The sequence below is a fragment of the Lipotes vexillifer genome, unplaced genomic scaffold (genome assembly GCF_000442215.2).
Source record: "Lipotes vexillifer unplaced genomic scaffold, Lipotes_vexillifer_v1.1 scaffold989, whole genome shotgun sequence".
Taxonomy (NCBI): domain Eukaryota; kingdom Metazoa; phylum Chordata; class Mammalia; order Artiodactyla; family Lipotidae; genus Lipotes; species Lipotes vexillifer.
Window position 1 is genome coordinate 984,873 of NW_006796817.1, and position 22,232 is coordinate 1,007,104.

The 22,232-nt window shown below is 36.1% G+C and overlaps 1 protein-coding gene across 1 annotated transcript in view; it reads right to left on the reverse strand.

Annotated features, from left to right (window-relative positions):
* CFAP20DC (CFAP20 domain containing) overlaps nucleotides 1-22,232 on the reverse strand; it is a 272,252-nt gene that overhangs the window by 154,010 nt on the left and 96,010 nt on the right. The gene's annotated exons all lie outside the window — the stretch shown is intronic.

Consider the following 22,232-nt stretch of genomic DNA (forward strand, 5'->3'; position numbering starts at 1 on the left):
GGAAAGAGGAGTAAGTACTGTGTAAAATCACATAAATGAAATGCAAAGTCCAGAATTGAGGCAATCGTCTGGATCAACCAGCCCCAAACCAATTTTCCCCTTTAGGCAAATCTATCTGTTTTGGCTTCGATTTTCTTAAAAATTGTGTTGATTCTTCCAAAGAAATCATCATGATCTAAACTATACACTGGTCATCTGGCTAAAGAGTTCCCACTGTGAGACAAGGCTTTGACAACTTAGGGAGGTAACTCTAGATCAGAAGGCAGTATGCTAGTGGGAAGCTAATTGCAGGTGCATTAGACCACTTAAATCTTGAAAATCAAGGATAATTAGCCAATTGTTCCTTCAAGAGGACTAATTTGATCACAATTAGCCACTTTCATTTGTTAAAAAAAAAGCACGGATGAAACTGAAATTAGAAGGTAGGTCTAAACTGCAGCCATTGCTGTTTATTCATAAACAATTCACCTATTGTACAGAAATAGATTCTTCTAAAGAATTTGTAATTATGCCAGGTATTTGCCAGTTTTTAAAGTACTCCTGCAGGGACTAATTTCTGCCCATTAAACAATTAGACCCCTCAATACTTCATCAAATAAATTCTCTAAATGGTCTTACTGAGTTAAAGAAAAGGAGCAAATAATCATTTAGTAAAAAATTATGACATATATAAGACGGCTGGGCAAAAGCAGAAAAAAGAATTTTTGCAGTTAAAAGAAAAGTAGTATTTAAAATTGTCTGTGCTAAATATAGATCAATGGAACAGGATAGAAAGCCCAGAGATAAACCCACGCACATATGGTCACCTTATATTTGATAAAGGAGGCAGGAATGTACGGTGGAGAAAGGACAGCCTCTTCAATAAGTGGTGCTGGGAAAACTGGGCAGGTACATGTAAAAGTATGAGATTAGAACACTCCCTAACACCATACACAAAAATAAGCTCAAAATGGATTAAAGACCTAAATGTAAGGCCAGACACTATCAAACTCTTAGAGGAAAACATAGGCAGAACACTCTATGACATAAATCCCAGCAAGATCCTTTTTGACCCACCTCCTAGAGAAATGGAAATAAAAACAAAAATAAACAAATAGGACCTAATGAAACTTCAAAGCTTTTGCACAGCAAAAGAAACCATAAACAAGACGAAAAGACAACCCTCAGAATGGGAGAAAATATTTGCAAATGAAGCAACTGACAAAGGATTAATCTCCAAAATTTACAAGCAGTTCATGCACCTCAATAACAAAAGAACAAACAACCCAATCCAAAAATGGGCAGAAGACCTAAACAGACATTTCTCCAAAGAAGATATACAGACTGCCAACAAACACATGAAAAAATGCTCAACATTATTAATCATTAGAGAGATGAAAATCAAAACTACAATGAGATATCATCTCACACCAGTCAGAATGGCCATCATCCAAAAATCTAGAAACAATAAATGCTGGAGAGGGTGTGGAGAAAAGGGAACACTCTTGCACTGCTGGTGGGAATGTGAATTGGTACAGCCACTATGGAGAACAGTATGGAGGTTCCTTAAAAAACTACAAATAGAACTACCATATGACCCAGCAATCCCACTACTAGGTATATACCCTGAGGAAACCAGAATTCAGAAAGAGTCATGTACCAAAATGTTCATTGCAGCTCTATTTACAATAGCCCGGAGATGGAAACAACCTAAGTGCCCATCGTCGGATGAATGGATAAAGAAGATGTGGCACATATATACAGTGGAATATTACTCAGCCATAAAAAGAAACGAAATTGAGTTATTTGTAGTGAGGTGGATGGACCTAGAGTCTGTCATACAGTGTGAAGTAAGTCAGAAAGAGAAAGACAAATACCATATGCTAACACATATATATGGAATCTAAGAAAAAAAAATGTCATGAAGAACCTAGGGGTAAGATGGGAATAAAGACACAGACCTACTGGAGAATGGACTTGAGGATATGGGGAGGGGGAAGGGTGAGCTGTGACAAAGTGAGAGAGTGGCATGGACATGTATACACTACCAAACGTAAGGTAGATAGCTAGTGGGAAGCAGCCGCATAGCACAGGGAGATCAGCTCAGTGCTTTGTGACCACCTGGAGGGGTGGGACAGGGAGGGTGGGAGGGAGGGAGACACAAGAGGGAGGAGATATGGGGACATATGTATATGTATAACTGATTCACTTTGTTATAAAGCAGAAACTAGCACACCACTGTAAAGCAATTATACTCCAGTAAAGATGAAAAAAAATAAAAATTGTCTCTGCTTTGATTAAAATATTAGGCTCCTCCATTATTTGCTTAGAAGCACAGTTTATATAAGGTCTATTTTATTAACTTATCAAAATTAAAAGGTATATTAATTGATAAAGGAAATAATAATGTCATTTTAAAAGTCAAATTCCATTTAGAAGTATTGATTTTAATATGGAGGAGAACCTGAGCTTGTTTCCGCAGTAGAAAAGTAAAAGAGATTGCAGTAAATTATTGATTAAATATGTAAAATTATTTTCTTTGTATATGTCTCAACAGGAACATTTTATTCCCAGGTGATGAGAATGCTCTAGTTTTTTGGGGAAAAAGGAGTCAGTTGTAATAAAAGGTAGGAGGTAGGATTGAGTGTGATGTAACAATGAGACTGGCTTGACCAGTGGAATGGTGCGCTCTGGGGAAGTGTGGGAAGTAATGTGGGATAGGGCAGTGAGGCCAGGTTCTGGAGGAGCTGGAAGATCAAGAAGAGAAACTTGGATCCCAGAGGGTCAAGTGTCACTGTGGTTCTTGAAGGAGAATGTGAGAAAAGTAGAGTATTGGAAGTCTGGACTAACCCTGATGCAGGAATGTTTGGGGTGGTAGAGTGGTACTGGGAAGAAGGCTGAGGCAGAGTAGAGACAGACTGAGGCACAGAAGCACCAATTAGTCTCCATCAGTCATTTAAGCATGAAGTGAGGAGGGTCTGGTTTGAAGGCTAGCACAGGAAGTGAAATGTAAGGGACAAATCCAGTATGCATGCCATATAGTGAAACACCATGGCTTGGTAAAATTCAGGTTATATGGAGGTACTGGGGTTTCCAGCTATCCAACACTAATTATTAACATTATTATACTAGCGTTATTATTGTTGTTACAAATTTGGGTTCCATTCCTTAAAAAGTTAACATTATGCCCCAATTCCAATCTTTCAGCTGGTTTGTCCCATCAGGAATCGCATTCATCCGTTCTTCCCCAGAGGTGCTAAGTGCTTATCAGGTGTTAGACACGGGCTTAACAAAAGTTTTATACAAAATGTAGCCCTTTGTCACTTTTCCACTCATGCAATCATACTGTCAACTTTTAACCCTTTTTCTCTCTGTATTTTAAAATAATACCTCTTGATTCATCAGTTTTAGACATTATCTGCTGACTTCCTATTATGGTAGATTTTTAGCTCACTTATACACCTAACTTTCCTGACTCCATCCTCCCTAGATAATTATCTCTCATTCTTTCTCTTTCTCTCTTTTCTTTAAAATTCATATTCTGTGTTTTCCTTATTGTGACTATGGAAATATTGTACACAACTTAGCCAAGTGATGCTCTATGATTACCTTTCCTTTCCTTATGCAACTTCTTTAGATTTCTAGAGTTAATAACTGCTTTTTAAATTATCTTTTTTTTTTGAAATAAATATTTTGAGTCTTCCTACATCTAGGAAATGCTTGGAAGTGACATCTGAGTTTCGTTTTGAACAACTAATAAGGGCTTCCAGGCCCAGGGAGGTATGGGAATGTGCTGGGCATTTTTTTCTCAGGACCCTCCCCCTTTATTCTCTGTTTAGATGAACGCTCCAGCTGGCCGCACCTGAAGACCCAATCAGAATCTGCCAGATCTGCTTGGGAATTGGTGTCGACCTCTCACAAGTCCAGGAAACAAGGCCCTTACCTTCTACACCCATTTTTTTCTCTTTTTTCCCACAGTTTTATTGAGAAACAATTGACATCACTGTATAAGTTTAAGGTGTACAGCATGATGATTTGATTTACATGTATTGTGAAATGATTACCACAATAGATTTAGTTAACATCCATCATCTCATACAGATACAACAGAAAGAAAAAAAAACATTTCTCCTTGTGATGAGAACTCTCAGGATCTACTCTCTTAACAACTTTCCTATATAGCTCATCAGCAGTGTTAACTATAGTCACCATGCTGTACGTTACATCCCTAGTGTTTAATAGTTATCTTATAACTAGAAGTTTGTACCTTTTGATTACCTTCCTTCAATTCCTGCTCTGCCCTCACCCCTGCCCCCCACTACATCTAGTAACCACAAATCTGATCTCTTTTTCTATGAGTCTGGTGGTTTTTGTTTTGCTTTGTTTTCATTAGAGTCCACATATAAGTGAGATCATACAGTACTTATCCTTCTCTATCTGGCTTACTTCACTTAGCATAAAAGGCCATCAAAGTCTATCCATGTTGTTGCAAATGGTAGGATTTTCTCATTTTTTTATGGCTGAAAAATATTCCATTGTACATATATGCCACAACTTCTTTATCTATTCATCTATAGACGGACACAGGTTGTTTCCATGTCTTGGCTCTTGTAGATAATGCTACGATGAATATGGGGGTGCAGATATCTTTTTGAGTTAGTGCTTTTGCTTCCTTTGACTATGTTCCCAGAAGTGGAATTGCTGGATCATTTGGTAGTTCTATTTTTAAGTTTTTGAGGAACCTCCATACTGTTTTCCATAGTGGCTATACCAATTTACAATCCCACCAACCAAGCACAAAGGTTCTCTTTCCTCTGCAATCATACACATTTATCTCTTGTCTTTTTGATGATATCCATTCTAACAGGTATGAGTTATATCTGTGGTTTTAGTTTGCAATTACTTAATGACTAGTGATGTTGAGCATTTTTTCATATACCTGTTGGCTTTTTGTATGTCTTCTTTGGAAGAAGGTCTATTCAGGTCCTTTGTCCATTTTAATTGGATTGTTTTTTTGCTATTGAGTTGTATGAGTTCTTTGTATATTTTTTGATATTAACTCCTTATCAGATATATGGCTTGCAAATATTTTTTCCATTTCATAGGTTGTCTTTTCACTTTGTTAATGGTTTCTTTTGCTGTGCAGAAGCCTTTTAGTTTGATGTAATCCCAGTTGTTGTTTACTTTTGATTTTGTTGCTTGTGTTGTAGGTGTGATTTATACACTTCTTATATATCCCAGTCAAACTGCTTTTATTCCCTCTGCCTGGACTTCATGCTTCATGGAAAGTACTCAACAAATAATGGTATGCATGTGTGTGTATGAATATACGAAGACACGCACATACATACATGCCTACACAAATATTTTCAATCTTTCATTATATCATCATTCAACAAACACCATAAATGTGTGAGAACTGGTAAGTTATTTAGTGAATCCATCTCTTAGAAGTACAGATGGGAGTAATTCCTGAAAAAGATGGGAATATCTTTCACAAATCTTCCTTGGTTAGAGGAAATAGAAATTTTTTTTTAGTTTAGTGGATAGAAATTTTTTTTGGTTTAGCTGATATTTATAAAGGTTACAATTTTCATAAGCTTCCACAAATGACTCATTATTCATATAAATTCTGCTCTAATTTTCTGAAGTTTCAGAAAAGAGTATGAACTCTCTTCTATCAACAGGTGGGTTATCTGAATCACAGCTGATCTTTATAAAATATTTTCATTATCCTTGGGGATATCATTCACTCTTAAAATCCCTTTTTTGACATTTTTCTTGATCTCTAATCACTTTATTCCTATGTGCAACTCTAGGCCATCAGGGAAGAGCTCTTGATCTATTTATAAAAATATTAAAAAAAATTATAATTATGGGTCCTTAAGAAATAAGCACAGGAAAGACAGCAATCTTGATACAGAAGAGACAGTTCTGTTTAGTTTGTTTCTTGGATTGGTAAGAGCGTTTATGGTATTTAGTTCCAGCACGGAATTTTACGTGAAACAACTGACTGCCAAAGGGTGAAAGCATTATTCAAAGCATCAGTTTCTAGTTTTTACTGAAATGTTTTGGCCATATGGCTTCCTTGTACTGGTGAAACACATGCATGCACGTGCACACACACACACACCCGCGCACACACACACATTCAAGAGCTTGCAATAACAAGCTCTTGGTTGTCCCAGAACTCTTTTGATTTCCTGTGCCCCTATTCTCTGCCAATACCATAGGAAAGATCTGAAGACAACTGGATTCATTTTGCCTGTGTGTAAAGGGCCTGAGTCGCTAACAGTACACAGCTCTAGCCAGCATTGCCTTGCTAAAAAGGAATGACAAACAAAAAATTACAATTTCATAACCTAGAAATCCTAAAGTGCATCTTTTCCCAGAATTTTAGAACCTCATTCTGTTTTCATGCTCCCGAAATAACAAAAAACAAGGTTTTAAGACTTTTATTCTTGCTCCTTTTAAAATAATTTTTCACTTTAGCTTTAATTTCTCAAGAGAAAATCTGATTACAATGACTTTACCTATCTTTTTCACCATCATATTGTGTTTATTAAGTGGTGTAAGCAGAGAGATTGCAATAGTAATTTCCACATGGTCAGGGGAAGTAATTACCTATTACTAGTGTATTAAAAGCAATTTCTCCAGGAAAAGTAAATCACCACAAGTCCTTACATGGAGAGAGGGGAGTCGATGACTGGAGGTCGGGGCTGCCAGGGTAGTAGCTCATGGCTGAACCAAGGAAAGGCAAATTCCTTGTAGAAGTGTCATCATTATACATGTTCAGCAATCAATCTCTACCTCCCAGTTCCTATCCTCCTCCAGCAAGCTATCTCTTCCTCAAACAGCTGTCCCATCTTTCTCTTGCTAATCCTCAAGTCACCCTTTCACTGTGCCCTTTGAAATTCTTACTACTGAAAAGTACCTATATTCTTTATATTCTTCTAAGGGTCCTACACACCTTACCTTAACTGAAACCTCGCTTTTCTCTGAGATATTACTTCCCCTTCAAGTCTGGAGTTGAAGTTCACTTGTGCAGTTCACCTGCGCTTCTACAGCCCCCTATTTTGAGGCCATGGGGCGGGTGGCACTAGAAGAGAGCTTGCTCTTCTGACTGGGAACCTCTATCTTCTTTGAAGCCTGAGGCATTGCAGAGACAGGCTCTTCCACACTTTCAGCTTCACATCACGCCCCAGTCACTCCTTCTACCTCCTCAGGTACACAAGCACCATCCTATACACACATTCCTGGAAAATACTGGGACCAGATTCATCTTACCTTCTGATTCAACACCCTAAAAGTCCCTTAACCTTTTCTTAAAGTCTTCCTCTCCTCTTCACTCCTTAATCCACTCACATGGCCATATCTTGAGATTTAATTTAACTACCTTGAAATACTTTAAAAATTCTGAATTATATTCTATTCCTTTATCTGTCTGTCAACTCCCTCCAGTTAACCTCTACTGACAACACCTTTTAAATATATTCTTCCGAGGGATGCAAGAGTTTGGGCCCTGGAGCCAAAATGTCTGGATTTGGATTCCAGTTCCACCACTTACGAGTTATATAATCTTTGCAGTTACTTGTCCTCTCTGTGCCTCTCTTTCCTTATTTGTAAAATGGTGATAATAATGACACATCTCTCATACAGTTGTTAGGATTCAATGTTTAAATACATGTAAGCACTTCTAATAGTGCCTAGCATATGGTAAATGCTCAATGTATGTTAACCATATGATCTTTTTGACGTTCATACCGTGAAATTCATAGACTTTGAGGGTACAGTTCAGTGAGTTTTGACCATTTCATACATCTGTATACCATACCCTATCAAGATATAGAACATTTCGATCAGCACAGACCGATCTTTGGTGCAGCTCTCCTATCAATCTCAGCAGTCATACTGTTTAAGGGCAAGTACTAACTTCTTTCACTTTAATTTTGTCTATTCTATTACTTTATATAAATGAAATCACAGTAAATGGCTTCTTAGAGTTAGGCTAAGATTTGAGGTTCATCGGTGTACTTGCATGTACTGGTAGTTCATTCTTGTTTTGCTGAGTAGGAGCTCACTATGAATAGACCACAATTTGTTCAGTCTTCTGTTGTTGGACATTTGCGTTATTTCAAGATTTCGGCTATCATAAATAAAACTGTTCTGAAATTCAAATTTGTGTACACATATTTTCATTTTCTTGAATAGACACGAAGAAGTGGAACTGTTGGGTCAAAGGGTAAATGTTTAAGTTTATGAGAAACTTCCAAAGGTGTTTCCAAAGTGGTTGTACCATTTTCCTTTACACTAGAAATTTATGAAATTGCTTTACATCTCAACAACATTTAGTATTTCCTGTATCTTTTAATTTGGCCATTCTAGTGGATGAAGTAGTGGTGGTAACTGTGTTTTAAATCTGAATTTCCCTGACTGATGGTATAGAGCTCTTCTTCATATGCTTATTTAACCAAATGTATAATCTTTGTTCAATTATTTTTGCCTTAAAAAGTTATGTCTTTTTATTACAGAGTTGTAGGATGTAGTCTGAATACAAGTCTTTTGTCAGTTATATGTATTGAGTATTTTCTCCCAGTTTGTGCCTTGCTTATTCATTTTCTTAATAATATCTTTTTGATGAGAAGTTTTAAGTTTTATTGAAGCCCATTTTGTCAATTAATTTCTTATTATGGTTAATGCTTTCTGGGTCCTAAGAAATCTCTTAAAGTAGCTCTTTAGTTTTAGTATTTATATTTAGGTATATGATTCATCTGAAATTAATTTTTGTGAATGGTATGAAGAATGGGTTGAGGTTCATTTTTCTTTCTTCTATATGAATACGCAAGTTCCAGTTCTCAAAAAATTGCTTTGATGCCTTGGTTGAAAATCAACTGACTATACATGTGTGGGTGTATTTCTGAACTTTTTATTGGTATCTATGCCAAGAACATAATGTCTTCATTACTGTAAGCTTAAACCAAGTTTTGAAATCATGAGGTATAAATTTTACTTTTTGAAAATTGTTTCGGCTATTCTAGGACCTTTGAATTTCTATGTAAATTTCAGAAGTATCTTCTTAATTTCTGGAAAAAAAAAAAAAAAAGAAGCCTGTTGGGATTCTAACTGGGATTAGATTGAACCAACAGATTTACTGAGAGAGTATTGGCAGCTTAACAAATACAGTCTTCTGATTCATAAACAACATTCGCCCATTTATTTAGGTCTTCAATTTCTCTCAGCAATGTTTTATAGCTTTCACTGTAAATGTCTCACATATATTTTGTTAAATTTATTACTGAATATTTAATATTTTTCATGGTATTGTAAATATTTTTAAGATTTCGAATTTTCAATTGTTTACTGCTACAACTTTGTATAGAAATATATAGAAACAAATGATTTTGGTATACTGCCATTGTATTCTGTGACCTTGATAAACTCAATTACGTTACTAGGTTTTCTTTAGTTTTTGTCGGTTCCCTAGAATTTTCTTTTTTATTAAAACATCTTTATTGGAGTATAATTGCTTTACAATGTTGTGTTAATTTCTGCTGTAAAACAAAGTGAATCAGCTATATGCATACATATATCTCCATATCCCCTCCCTCTTGTGCCTCCCTCACACCCTCCCTTTCCCACCTCTCTAGGTGGTCACAAAGCACGGAGCTGACATCCCTGTTCCATGCAGCTAATTCTCACTAGCTATCTATTTTACACTTGGTAGTATATATACGTCAATGCTACTCTCTCACTTTGTCCCAGCTTACCCTTCCCCTCCCCATGTCCTCAGCTTACCCTTCCCCTCCCCGTCCATTTTCTATGTCTGCGTCTTTATTTCTGTCCTACCCCTAGGTTCATCAGAACGATTTTTTTTTTTTTTTTTAGATTCCATATATAGGTGTTAGGATACGGTATTTGTTTTTCTCTTTCTGACTTACTTCACTCTGTATGAGACTCTAGACCCATCCACCTCACTACAAATAACTCAATTTCGTTTCTTGTATGGCTAATATTCCATTGTATATATGTGCCACATCTTCTTTATCCATTCATCTGTTGATAGATACCTAGGTTGCTTCCATATCCTGGCTATTGTAAATAGTGCTGCAATGACATTGTGGTAGATGACTCTTTTTGAATTATGGTTTTCTCAGGGTATATGCCCAGTAGTGGGATTGCTGGGTCAGATGGTAGTTCTATTTTTAGTTTTTTAAGGAACCTCCATACTGTTCTCCATAGTGGCTGTATCAATTTACATTCCCACCAACAGTTCGAGAGGGTTCCCTTTTCTCCACACCCTCTCCAGCATTTAATGTTTGTAGATTTTTTGATGATGGCCATTCTGACAGGTGTGAGGTGATACCTCATTGTGCTTTTGATTTGCATTTCTCTAATGATTAGTGATGTTAAGCATCTTTTCAAGTGTTTGTTGGCAACCAGTATGTCTTCTTTGGAGAATGGTCTATTTAGGTGTTCAGCCCACTTTTGGACTGGGTTGTGTGTTTTTGGGATATTGAGCTGCATGAGCTGCTTGTACAATTTGGAGATTAATCCTCTGTCGGTTGCATCAATGGCACATATTTTCTCCCATTCTGAGGGTTGTCTTTTTATCGTGTTTATGGTTTCCTTTTCTGTACAAAAGCTTTTAAGTTTCATTAGGTCCCATTTGTTTATTTTTATTTCCATTGCTCTAGGAGGGGGGTCAGAAAGGATCTTGCTGTGATTTATGTCATGGAGTGTTCTGTCTACGTTTTCCTCTACGAGTTTTATAGCGTCTGGCCTTACATTTAGGTCTTTAATATATTTCGAGTTTATTTTTGTGTATGGTGTTAGGAAGTGCTCTAATTTCATTCTTTTACATGTTGCTGTCCAGTTTTCCTGGCACCACTTATTGAAGAGGCTGTCTTTGTTCTATTGTATATTCTTGCCTCCCTTATCAAAGATAAGGTGACCATATGAGCATGGGTTTATCTCTGGGCTTTCTATCCTGTTCCATTGATCTATCTTTCTGTTTTTGTGCCAGTATCATACTGTCTTGATTACTGTAGGTTTGTAGTATAGTCTGAAGTCTGGGAGCCTGATTCCTCCAGCTCCGTTTTTCGTTCTCAAGATTGCTTTGGCTATTTGGGGTCTTTTGTATTTCCATACAAACTGTGCAATTTTTTGTTCTACTTCTGTGAAAAATGCCATTGGTAGTTTGATAGGGATCGCATTGAATCTGTAGATCGCTTTGGGTAGTGTAGTCATTTTCACAATGTTGATTCTTCCAATCCAAGAACCTGGTATATATCTCCATCTGTTTGTATCATCTTTAATTTCCTTCATCAGGGTCTTATAGTTTTCTGCATACAGGTCTTTTGTCTCCTTAGGTAGGTTTATTCCTAGGTATTTTATTCTTTTTGTTGCAATGGTAAATGGGAGTGTTTCCTTAATTTCTCTTTCAGATTTTGCATCATTAGTGTATAAGAATTCAAGAGATTTCTGTGCATTAATTTTGTATCCTGCTACATTACCCAGTTCATTGATTAGCTCTAGTAGTTTTCTGGTAGCATCTTTAGGATTCTCTGTGTATAGTATCATGTCATCTGCAAACAGCGACAGTTTTACTTCTTTTCTGATTTGGATTCCTTTTATTTCTTTTTATTCTCTGATTGCAGTGGCTAACACTTCCTAAACTATGTTGAATAACAGTGGTGAGAGTGGACAACCTTGTCTTGTTCCTGATCTTAGAGGAAATGGTTTAGTTTTTCACTGTTGAGAACGATGTTGACTGTGGGTTTGTCATATATGGCTTTTATTATGCTGAGGTAAGTGCCCTCTGTGCCTACTTTCTGGAGAGTTTTTATCATAAATGGGTGTTGAATTTTGTCAAAAGCTTTTTCTGCATTTATTGAGATTATCATATGGTTTTTATCCTTCAATTTGTTAATATGGTGTATCACATTGATTGATTTGCATATACTGAAGAATCCTTGTATTCCTGGGATAAACCCCTCTTGATCATGGTGTATGGTCCTTTCAATGTGCTGCTGGATTATGTTTGTTAGTATTTTGTTGAGGATTTTCACATCTATGTTCATCAGTGATACTGGCCTGTAGTTTTCTTTTTTGGGGGGGGACATCTTTGTGTGGTTTTGGTATCAGGGTGATGGTAGCCTGGTAGAATGATTTGGGGGTGTCCCTCCCTCTACTCTATTTGGAAGAGCTTGAGAAGGAAAGATGTTAGCTCTTTTCTAAATTTTGATAGAATTCACCTGTGATTCCATCTGGTCCTGGGCTTTTGTTTGTTGGAAGATTTTTAACCACAGTTTCAATTTCAGTGTGTGTGACTGGTCTGTTTATATTTTACTTCTTCCTGGTTCAGTCTCGGAAGGTTGTGGTTTTCTAAGAACTTGTCCATTTCTTCCAGGTTGTCCATTTTATTGGCATATCGTTGCTTGTAGTAATCTCTCTTGATGCTTTGTATTTCTTCAGTGTTATTTCTTCTTTTTCATTTCTGATTCCGTTGACTTGAGTTCTCCCTTTTTTTCTTGATGAGTTTGGTTAATGGTTTATCAATTTTGTTTATCTTCTCAAAGAACCAGCTTTTACTTTTATTGATCTTTGCTACCGTTTCCTTCATTTCTTTTTCATTTATGATCTTTATGATTTCTTTCCTACTGCTAACTTTGGGTTTTTTTTTGTTCTTTCTCTCATTGCTTTAGGTGTAAGCTTAGGTTGTTTATCTGACGTTTTTGTTATTTCTTGAGGTAGGACTGTATTGCTATAGACTTCCCTGTTAGAACTGCTTTTGTTGCATCCCATAGGTTTTGGGCCATTGTGTTTTCATTATCATTTGTTCCTAGGTATTCTTTGACTTCCTCTTTGATTTCTTCAGTGATCTCTTGGTTATTTAGTAACATATTGTTTAGCCTCCATGTGTCTGTAGTTTTCAGTTTTTTCCCTGTAATTGATATCCAGTCTCAGAGCATTGTGGTCAGAAAAGATACTTGATACAACTTCAATTTTCTTAAATTTACCAAGGCTTGATCTGTGACCCAAGATATGATCTATCCTGGAGAATGTTCTATGGGCACTTGAGAAGAAAGTGTATTCTGTTGTTTTTGGATGGAATGTCCTATAAATATCAATTAAGTCCATCTTACTTAATGTGTCATTTAAAGCTTGTGTTTTCTTATTTATTTTCATTTTGGATGATCTGTCCATTGGTGAAAGTGGGGTATTAAAGTCCCCTACTATGATTGTGTTACTGTCGATTTCCCCTTTCATGGCTGTTAGCATTTGCGTTATATATTGAGGTGCTCCTATGTTGAGTGCATAAATATTTACAATTGTTATATCTTCTTTTTGGATTGATCCCTTGATCATTATGTAGTGTCCTTCTTTGTCTCTTCTAATAGTCTTTATTTTAAAGTCTATTTTGTCTGATATGAGAGTTGCTACTCCAGCTTTCTTTTGGTTTCCATTTGCATGGAATATCTTTTTCCATCCCCTTACTTTCAGTCTGTATGTGTCTCTAGGTCTGAAGTGGGTCTCTTGTAGACAGCATATATATGGGTCTTGTTTTTGTATCCATTCAGCCAATCTGTGTCTTTTGGTGGGAGCAGTTAGTCCATTTACATTTAAGGTTATTATCGATATGTATGTTCCTATTCCCAATTTCTCAATTGTTTTGTGTTCATTATTGTAGGTCTTTTCCTTCTCTTGTGTTTCTTGCCTAGAGAAGTTCCTTTAGCATTTGTTGTAAAGCTGGTTTGCTGGTGCTGAATTCTCTTAACTTTTGCTCATCTGTAAAGGTTTTAATTTCTCTGTCAAATCTGAATGAGATCCTTGCTGGGCAGAGTAATGTTGGTGGTAGGTTTTTCCCTTTCATCACTTTAAATATGTCCTGCCACTCCCTTCTGGCTTCCAGAGTTTCTGCTGAACGATCTGCTGTTAACCTTATAGGAATTCCCTTGTATGTTATTTGCTGCTTTTCTCTTGGTGCTTTTAATATTTTTCCTTTGTAGTTAATTTTTGATAGTTTGATTAATATGTGTCTTGGCATGTTTCTCCTTGGATTTATCCTGTATGGGATTCTCTGCGCTTCCTGGACTTGATTTACTATTTCCTTTCCCATGTTAGGGAAGTTTTCAACTATAATCTCTTGAAATATTTTCTCAGACCCTTTCTTTTTCACTTAGTTTTCTGGGACCCTTATAATTTGAATGCTGGTGCATTTAATGTTGTCCCAGAGGTCTCATTTCACATTTTTTTCTTTATTGTGTTCTGCGGCAGTTATTTCCACTGTTTTATCTTCCAGGTCACTTATCTATTGTTCTGCCTCAGTTATTCTGCTACTGATTCCTTCTAGAGAAATTTTTAATTTCATTTATTGTGTTGTTCATCATTGTTTGTTTGCTCTTTGGTTCTTCTAGGTCCTTGTTAAACGTTTCTTGCATTTTCTCCATTCTATTTCCAAGATTTTGGATCATCTCTACTATCATTATTCTGAATTCTTTTTCAGGCAGACTGCCAATTTCCTCTTCATTTGTTTGGTCTGGTGGGTTTTTACCTTGCTCCTTCATCTGCTGCATATTTCTCTGTCTTCTGATTCTGTTGAACTGACTGCATTTGGGGTCTCCTTTTCACAGGTTTGTAGTTCCCATTGTTCTTGGTGTCTGCCCCTGGTGGGTGAGGTTGGTTCAGTGGCTTGTTTAGGCTTCCTGGTGGAGGGGACTAGTGCCTGTGCTCCTGTGGGTGGGGCTGGATCTTGTCTCTCTGGTTGGCAGGGCTGCGTCTGGTGGTGTGTTTTGCGGTGTCTGTGAACGTATTATGATTTTAGGCAGCCTCTCTGCTAATGGGTGGGGTTTTGTTCCTCTCTTGATAGTTGTTTGGTAAGGGGCATCCAGCACTGGAGCTTGCTGGCCATTGGGTGGAGCAGGGTCTTAGTGTTGAGACGGAGATCTCTGGGAGAGCTCTTGCCGATTTACATTATGTGGTGCTGGGAAGTCTCTAGTGGTCCAATGTCCTGGACTCGGCTCTCCCACCTCGGAGGCTGAAGCCTGACACCTGGCCAGAGCATGAAGACCCTTCTAAAACGAACAGTCCTCACAGTCTTTTCCGTCCACTGTCCAGAGGGATTCATCCAGCCAAGCATGCTGCTCTGTATCTTTCAGCTCACTGATCCCAATCCAGTGTTCATGCACACTGCATGCATTTGAGACACTCCAGGGAGAGTCTCTGTACGTCTGAAGTAAGGTCCCGGAGCAACACACCACTGTGTGCAGCAGAGAGCAGGCAGGACATGGCAGCAGTACTCTCTAGAATTTTCTACAAGATGAGTATGTTGTCTGCAAAGAAAGAAACTTTTATTTCTTCTTTCTTTATCTGTATGTTTTAAAATTTCTCTTTATTATCTTATTGCACTTGCTGGGACCTCTAATGCAATGCTGAATCGAAGCAGTCAGTGTGGATATCTTTGCTTTGCTCCCCATCTTAGGAGGTAAGTATTGATAGTATTTCACCATTAAGTATGATTTACTTGTAGGTTTTTTATAGAGGCCTTTTATCAGGCTCAACAAGTTTCCTTCTATTACTAGTTTGATGTGAGTTTTCATTTTAATGGCTAATGAATTTTCATCACATGATTTTTCTACATACATTGAGATGACTTTATGACTTTTTCCCTTTATTCTGTTAATGTGAAAAATTACACTGACTAATTTTCATGTGTAAGACTAACCTTGAATTCTTGGAATAAACACCACTTAGTCATGATGTTAAGGATCCATGTGTCTATGTTCTTGAGTGATACTGATTTATAGTTCTCTTTTGGGAATTAATATATTTCCTGGTTTTGGTATCAGAATTATGCTGGCCGCATTTTATTAAGTGAATTGAAAAATGTTCCTTCTCCTTTATTATCTGAGAGACAGTATTATTCTTTCCTTAAATGTTTGGTTAGATTTACCCATAAAGCCATCCGAACCTGTATTGTTTTGTGGGGATGGTTTAAATTACAAATTCAGTTTCTAAATATAGATATAAGGCTACTCAGATTTTCTATTTCTTTTAGTATCAGTTTTAGTAATGTGTCTTTAAAATTAAGAATTTTCCCACTTAATCTAAGTTGTCAAATTTATTAGTATACAATTGTTCATAATATTCCCTTCTTTTCCTTTTTCCTTACATTCATTCTTGATATTGACAATGTGTGTGTGTTCTTTTTTTCTTGATTAGTCTAGGTTTATCACTTACTAAATATTTTCAAAAATCCAAATTTGGTTTCAGTGGTTTTCTCCATTGCTCATTTTCCATTTCATTGACTTATTCTCTTGATTATTTCTTTCTGCATACTTTAGATGCCTCTAATGCATCTCACAAATTTTAGTATGCTTTATTTTCATTACCATTTAAAATTAGTAAAAATATCAGTTAAAATATTTGCTAATATTCCCTGTTAGTTTTCTTTTACTTATAGGTTATTTAGAAGTATGTTGCTTTATTTTCAAGTACTTGAGGATTTTTCAATTATATTTTTGTTACTAATTTCCATCTAATTCCATTTAGCCACAGAATGTACTTTGTATGATTTCCGTCTTTTTAACTTTGCTGAGATTAATACAGCCTGATATACCATATATCTTGGTGAACATTCAATGCATACTTGAATATAGTGTTATTCTGCAATTGTTAGATTAAACATCCTAGAAATGTCAAATAAGTCAGGTTGATTGATAGCATTTTTCAAGTTTACTGATTTTCTGTCAATTTCTGAGAGGGGAGTGTTGAAATCGTCATCTACACATGTGTACATAGCTAGTAACAGTGCTTGAAAATGCATGAAGCAAAAACTAACAGAACTGAAGAGAGAAAGATAAAAACACAATTATAGATGACGATTCTACATTTTTGACCCTCTTATCATTATGAAATATTCCTCTTTACATAATATTCCTTGTCCTGCATTCTACTTTGACAGATATTAATGGAGAGCCATTCTAGCTTTCTTATAATTTGTGTTTGCAAGGTAAAACTTTTTGTATTAAATTTTTTTTAACCTACCTGTGTCCTTAAATTTAATGTGCACTGCTTATAAACAGAATATAATTGTCTCACTTTTTATTCAATCTAACAATTTCTGTCTTTCTGTTGGAGTGTTTAGTCCATTTCCATTTAATGTAATTATTCTGATGTGTTTGAGTTGAAGGCTACCAATTTATTTGTTTTCAATCTGTCCCATCTGCTCTTCGTTTACTTCTCCTCTATTTTGGATTGAATATATTTTTAGTGCCCCATTAATTTCCTCAATTTGTTGATTGGCAATTTGTTGATTAGCTATATTTGTTGATTAGTTGTTCTTTTACTTTTTTCTATGGTTGCCAAAGTTTGCAATATGAATCTTTAACTTCTAACAATTTAACCCTGAATAAATATTAGAATATCTTCTGGATAAGAACCTCATAAAAGTATACTACCATCTCTGTGTTATTACTGTAACATATTTTACTTCTACATTGTTATTTTTGCTTTCAACAATCAAATACTTTGAAAGAATTTATGATATGAATAAAGACCTTTTAGATTTACCTATTAATTCACCATTACTTGTCCTCTTCATTCTCTCATTTAGATCCAAATTTCTATCTGGTACATTTTTTTCAGCCTGAATAACTTCCTTTAATATTTCTGTAGTGCAGGTTTGCTGGTAACAAATTCTCTCAACTTTTTAGTCTGAAAATGTTATTTTGCTCCAATTTTTGAAGAATATTTTCACTAGATAAAGAATTCTAAGTTGACAGGTTTAAACATTTTTTTTCCCTAGCACTATTTCATTGTCTTCCTACTTTCATTGCTTCTGATGGAAAGCTGGTGATATATTTTATCATTGTTCTCTTGTGTATAACTGATTTTTTTCTCTTCTTGCTACTTGTTAAGATTTTATCATTGATTTTTAGCAATTTAATTATGACATACCATGGTGTGATCTTTGTGGGGTTTTTTGTGTGGTTTTTTTTTTTTTTTTTAGTTATGATATACCATGGTGTGATCTTTGTGGGGTTTTTTGTGTGGTTTTTTTTTTTTTTTTTTAGTTATGATATACCATGGTGTGATCTTGGTGTGGTTTTTGTGTGTTTCTCAGCTCATAGTTTGTTGAGCTTACTGGATCTACGGGTATATTTTTCAAAATTTGAAAAATTTCAACCATGATTTCTATAAAGTTTCTTCTGCTCAATCTCTTTTTGTTCTCCTTATAGTACTCCAATTACACATATATTAGACTGACAGATATTGTTTCACAAGCCATTCAGACTATATTCATTTTTTCCCCCAGGCTTTTCCCCTCTCTCTCTGCTTCAGTTTGAAGAGTTTCTATATTCTTGACTTCAATTTTACTGATATTCCCCAGTGTTTAACTTAGCATTAAGTCTATGCAGTGAAACTTTCATTTCAACATTGTATCTTTCCAAATTTCTTTTCATAGTTTCCTTTTTCCATTGGGGTTTCTTAATTTGCTCCCTCATTATGTTCAAAGTTTCCTTTAATCCCTTGGATTTTTATTCTGTGATTTTTCTCCTGGTTATGGATCATGTTTACCCAGTTCACCTATCTAGTATCCGTTTTTTAAAAATTGTATGCTGGACATTATGGCTACTATGTTTTTGGGCTTTTGGATTTTGTTGTTTTTCTTAGAAGTGTCCTTAAGATGTTCCAGGTGGAAGTTTATGTGCAGATCATCTTGATCTTTTGATGTGAGTTTTTATATTTGTTAGGTCAGGTCTAAGTTAACCTTTTCTCCAGGACTAGATAAGCTCCATTTCTAAGTAATATTGTCTTTCTGGAGTTTCTCCTGTATGTGTTCAGTGATACCTCTTCACTCTGGCCAGTACTTGAATATCTCCTAGCCCTGTGTGTCACAGCTGCTTAGTAGGTGTTCTTTCCCCAGGGGCTCGTCTGTGATTACTTCATGGGGTCCTACTGTAAGCATGCACAAAGGTTCAAGAAGACCCTGATGCATATTTGTGAAGCTCCTCTCAGATACACTAACCTACAAATTCTGGCTACCTCAGTCTCAGTCATCCTTAACTCTGATCTCTGTCTCTATTCAGCAAGATGCCATGCTCTGTCTGGGCTCCCATCTCTGCACTGCAGTCCAGAATGGGCCTTCAGAAAGCTTGGGAATATAGGACTCATCTCATTTGTTTCTCTCTTTTAAAAGTATGTTGCCTGCTATCCAAATGGTTGAAAAGTCTTATTTCAAATATTTTTTCCAATTTTATATTTGTTTACAGTAGGAAGGACAGTTTGATACCAGATATTCTGTCATGGGCAGAAACAGCAATCTAAGCAGTCATTTAAGTTTCTACAGGGTATTTCCCTTGTTGGTAGCACATGTACTTTGCCAATTTCCAGCCCTAGATTAATTCAGTGCCATTTTTTCCCTTTTTTTCACTGATTTAAATCCTGAAGCATCTTTTATATCTGTTCTCCTCTTCTATTTCTTTGCTACTACACTAATTCAGGCTAATATGACTCACCAGGACTTCACACAGCCTTTTAATTGGTCTCTCTGCCTCTAGCTCTTTTTATTCTGACATTGTACTCATTTTCTAGAATACAGATAATATTGTGAAACTTCTCCAAGTTAAAATTTAAAAAGAAATCTCTAAAGGACTAAAAATTTAAATTTCTTATCATGGCTTTCAAGGCCCTTTATGGTTTCATCTAGTCTTCTTTTCCAGCATTGTGATTCTGTACATTCCCATTATACAACCCAGTTAAGGGATCAAACGTGACATGAACTTCCATGCTTTTATTTGTGTGTATTCACAATTTATCACAAATATCTCCACTTATAACAAGCTCCAACTTGGCTAGAAAAGTCTGATATTTTCCTTTAGCAGCATTTGTTTCCTAAGACTAGTTTGGTGTTAACCACTGCCCATCATAATTAACTTGTTTATATGTTTGCCTCCTCTGCCTATTATAATCTCATGGATGAGAAGACTGTGCACCATTCACCTTTGGATTCACATCTTTTGGCACAGACCTTGGCCTACAGCAGCAGGGGCTCAAAAGGTATTTGTTAATTGAAATAAACTGCAAGTTCAGACGTTTATTATGATAACATATTCACAAATGAATAAACATAGATTCAGGTCAAGAGAAAATAGTAAAATGATAACAATATCAACTAACACTAACTAAGCACTTACTATGAACTTGGCACTATTCTAAGTAATGACTCATTTAATAGTAACAACTCCTCTACAAAGTAGGTTCTATAATTGTCAGGACCTAACCAATGAGGAAACTGAAGCACACAGAAATAACTGACTTGCCCAAGGGCCCACAGACAGGAAGTGACAGCTAGGTTTCAAACCCCTACAATCTAGCTCTCAAGGCCACATTTTACCTCTAACACTACTCTGCCTGTTCAAGTGATTTGAAAAATAGGGTGACCTAAAGCTGGGTAATCACTCATTTTCCAGAACAAATATTTTTATGTAGTTGTCCCTATTTCACAAAACCATTCAGGGTCAGCAGAGAAAAGCAAGAAACTGCTCCTTTTCCCAAATCTATTCAACACCCACATTAGACAGGTGAGTAGAGAGAGTGAAAAACAAGTATTATTAAATGATATGCACATGAAAACATTTACAAACCCTCAAATATGTACCACAGACACTACAGTGGATTCTAGGTTAGAATGACTTCATTGAGAGACATTATCTAATTATGTCTTAAATATACATCTAAAAAAATCTGCCTCTTCCATTCTCTGTTCATTCAATGGCACTTAAGAAATTAAATACCGTTAAGAACCCAAAATTTCCAAATCACTGGCTCTATGGGAAAAATGATCTTTGAGAGGAAACTTTAAAAACGGTATGCCACTCTTTCAGTTTGTAATAAAATCTATAACATATTCCTTCAGAGTTGTGGTTCAAGAAAGTACAACTCCTAAAGAGTAATTCTATCTATCTAAATGACAAACGCTGGGTATTTAAGTGGTAAAGGTTACTAAAAGAATTTGGCATTGTAATTTATCATACTACTTTGTTATATCTCCAATGAAAGATTCATTCTCAGCAATATCTCATACCTGAACTTCCTATTCAAATGGAATTAAATTCACTGTACATTAATACATACTTTGGTGGCAAGACATTGATGTTCATCTGATACCATCACCAACTGACTGAAATTATATTAAAGAAGAAGTAAGATTGATTTCAGTGAGTCTTGACTAAGTGGCTACCCCCAGTGTTTAATATGATGGTTATTAATTTTTAAAACTGTTCTTGTCATTGAAAACCTAAATTAAAAGTATAAATTTTTATAATTTAAATGTTAAAATGAATCCATCATAATTAAGAATAACATGAAAAATAAAATTTTTTATTTGAAAGGTTGAACATTCTATGGTAACTGGAACAGTAAGTGGCCTCTAAATAAATATTCATGTTGGTGTGGCTATAAAAATATTAACTTTATTTGCTGCCTCTGGTTATGTGAGTGCTTTAGCTAAAGAACCAAGGCAAAGTGGACCATTTGGCAATTATCCTCTAAATCAGGGGTTGCAAACTATATGCCTAGAGGGCCGTGGCAGGTCACTTAAATGAGTGAAGCAGGAAGGGTCTGACTGCACCCACAGCCTTATGAGTGGAGAGGACTGAACTTCACAGGAGAGCTTAAAGCTCCATTAAAAGTGTACGGTTGCCACTCTGCTCTAGCTGACTGCTTGCTGTGCAAGAAAGCAGACTCAATGTTAACTTCTGATTTTTTAAAAAAAGAGGTCAGAAATTTTATGTGAAATCTCCTGATTTACAAATGTTAGCTGAAGTGTTTTTAAAATACTGTATTTTGAGGTTTATCACCAAAATATCTATGGCTCTTAAAAAGAAGAACAAAGTGAAGAGTACTTTGGCAAAAAGCAGAGAGCTGAGGCCAACATCACACCAACACCAGGGAGGACCCCAGGCATGGCATTTTAAATGGGTGGAGGGCTCTCTGTCACTTTGCTGCTCTCTCTAGAAATTTCCCTTAAACAAGACTCAGCTTTAATTCAATAAGGGCTCATTTGGAATTGACTATGTTAGCAATGGAAAGGAAAGACCCTCCCTCTGGTGCTGTAGCATCTCCTGGATTGGGAGGAAAATGAGGGGAAATGAGAGCAAGTATTAGAACTGAGTTTCTTAATATTTGCTTGAATACTCCTGGACATTTATGGAATAGGCAGGCACATTTAGAAAGCTTATACAATTTGT